Below are 2,643 nucleotides of genomic sequence, written 5' to 3' on the forward strand. Positions count from 1 at the left end.
GAGATGAATTATAGTTTAATCAGAAATGCTACAGATAAAAATTTTGTATAAGAATAGAGGGGAAAACCTTTGTGTCTTTGGGCTAGGCAAATGATTATTAGAATGCAAAAGAATCATATAATTAAAAAACTAAAGTGAAATTCATCAAAATTAAAAACTTTCATATTTCTAAAGTCACCATTAATAAAATTGAAAAGAAGCCACAGGATGAGAGAAAATATTTGCAAAATATATCTAACAACATATTTTCAGAATATATAAAAGACTATGGCAAATCAATAGTAAGACCATCTAATTTTAAAATGGCAAAGGTCCACTTCAAAAATGAAGATGTATAAATAACCAGTAAGCACATTAAAAGATGTCAAACATCAGTATTCTTTAGGGAAATGCAATTAAAACCATGAGATCTGCATATTCACAATACTAAGTATTAGCATGGATGTATAGGAACTAGGCCTCTCATATATTGTTATTAGGAATGTAAAAGATTATAGCCGCATTTGGTAATTTCTTAAAAAGTTAATATACATTTAATATGACCAGCGATTCCCCTCCTATATTTCTACTTAAATAAAATAAAAACACATGTCCATACAAAGGCAGTTACTCTTGTCATAGCAACATTATTCACAATTGCCAAAAAATGGAAACAACCTAAATACCCATTAACTGTTGAATGGATAGACAAACTTCGAAATATCCATGCAATAGAATATTCTTCAGCAATTGAAAAGAACAAACTACAAAAAAAAAAAAAAAAAAAGAATCTCAAAAACATAATACTAAGTAAAAGAAGCCAAGCATAAAAGGCTAGATATCGTATATTCTCCTTGCTATGAAGTTCTAGAAAAGGCTAAAACACAGTGACTTAAAACAAATTAGTATTTGTCTAAAGTCAGGAGAGGGTGCAAGGATTGACCACAAAGGAACCATTTGAGATGACAGAAATACTCAAAATTTTGATTGTGGTGGTGATGATATGACTACATGTATTTGTCAAAACTGTATACTTTAAAAGGATAATTTTATTGCATAGAAATTATTTCAACAAAGTTGTTAAAGATAGGTTTTCTCTATTATTTTTAGTACTGTTTATTAATGTAGCATTTTTCCTCTGTAAGTTTTGTGCTAAACTGAAACTCAAGCAAATTAGACAATCTATCTTTTGAGAGTTAAAAGTTTGGTGATGATGATGGAGAAGTATACAATTGCATAGATCTCTAAAGAATACTAAAGGCACAGAAAGTGGAGTATGGGGTGAGAATCGAGCAGAGAGAGAACATTTATACATTGAGCCTATAACATACTAACTAATGTGTGAAGCCCTTAACTTGTCTTTTTTATGGAGCAGATGGAGAAAAAAAGTGAGGGTGGGTGAAACTTCTCAAAAGAGATAAACTGAGAGTCTTAAAATGTCAGTAACAGAGAAAACAGGTGAGGATGAGTTCTGTTGGGGAAACAATCTAAATACATGAAGATTCTACAGAGCAGGGGCTATCTGAGAAATCAGAATTTGTTTATTCTGTTTGGAGCTTAAGAAAAATATGTGAGGGAAAGATGGGGAAAATTACAATATTGATGGTATAAAGGTAGGTTTAGGAAGGGCATTCATGCATCTTTTGTGCTTAACACTATTTGGAAATGAAGTTAAAATATTTTAGAGAATAAGAACCTCTTAAACAATGCATAGATGGATGTAAGAGGGAATGAGTCAAATAAAAGTTTTGTCTTATGAGAAATATATGGGATACTGGCTATAGTTACTAACAGGCAGAGTCCTTGTCAGTAATCATCCGTGGAAAAGATGCCGACTTGAATTTTAGCACCATTCACTCAAAGAACTATGTTTTTTTGTGTGATAGCTTCATGGATATATTTACAAAGCTTTTCCCAGGCATAAAATAGTTTTTAATAATTTAATGAATTTAATTTTTCTACAAAATATATTTATTTCACAAATATTGACTAACAAAATAATAAATAATTATCATTTCCCAACTTTTAAAATAATTTTATAACAATATTCAGGTATAAATAGTCAGGTATAAATATTGTACCATTGTGATTACTTAGTGGTTTTGTTTGTTTAACACTTACAGTACCTACTCTTCCTAGGTGGTCTCCCATCCAAGTACTAACCAGGCCCAACACTGCTTAGCTTCTGAGATCAGACGAGATCGGGCATGTTCAGGGTGGCATTAATTAGTGTAGGCAGACGATTAATCAGTGTTTTAAAAAATTTCCCAGACATACATTTTCCTATCTATGTTAAGGAAAAAATTTCACTTCTTAGTACCTTGACATTTTAAGTATTATTGGCAGTTTATATTCTAATTTAAACATTGGCTTACAATATTTGAATTTCAATGTAGCTGGCACGTTAAAATAAAACTCTAAAATGAAATTACTACATAAAGTCCACTTTATTCACAGTGTGGTTCCCAGCCAACACTTTAAGTGATATTCTTTTATATTCATAATGTTACTAAGTTTATCATAAAAAGAAAAAAAAAGTGTTTTTTCCCACCTAAAGAGAGAAACTTTTTAGCTCCATTATTTTTTTTAAAGTTTGTCTAAAATTACCATTTAAACCAATCAAAAATATCTGTTTCTGCTCTTCCAAATTTGGACATTTTAAAC

General features: G+C 30.4%; 1 pseudogene; it reads right to left on the reverse strand.

Moving 5' to 3' along the window:
* Positions 1-2,093: 2,093 nt before the first annotated feature.
* LOC118609898 lies at positions 2,094-2,210 on the reverse strand (annotated as a pseudogene).
* Positions 2,211-2,643: the final 433 nt, after the last annotated feature.

This window comes from Rousettus aegyptiacus, unplaced genomic scaffold, assembly GCF_014176215.1.
Source record: "Rousettus aegyptiacus isolate mRouAeg1 unplaced genomic scaffold, mRouAeg1.p scaffold_m13_p_11, whole genome shotgun sequence".
NCBI classification, from domain to species: domain Eukaryota; kingdom Metazoa; phylum Chordata; class Mammalia; order Chiroptera; family Pteropodidae; genus Rousettus; species Rousettus aegyptiacus.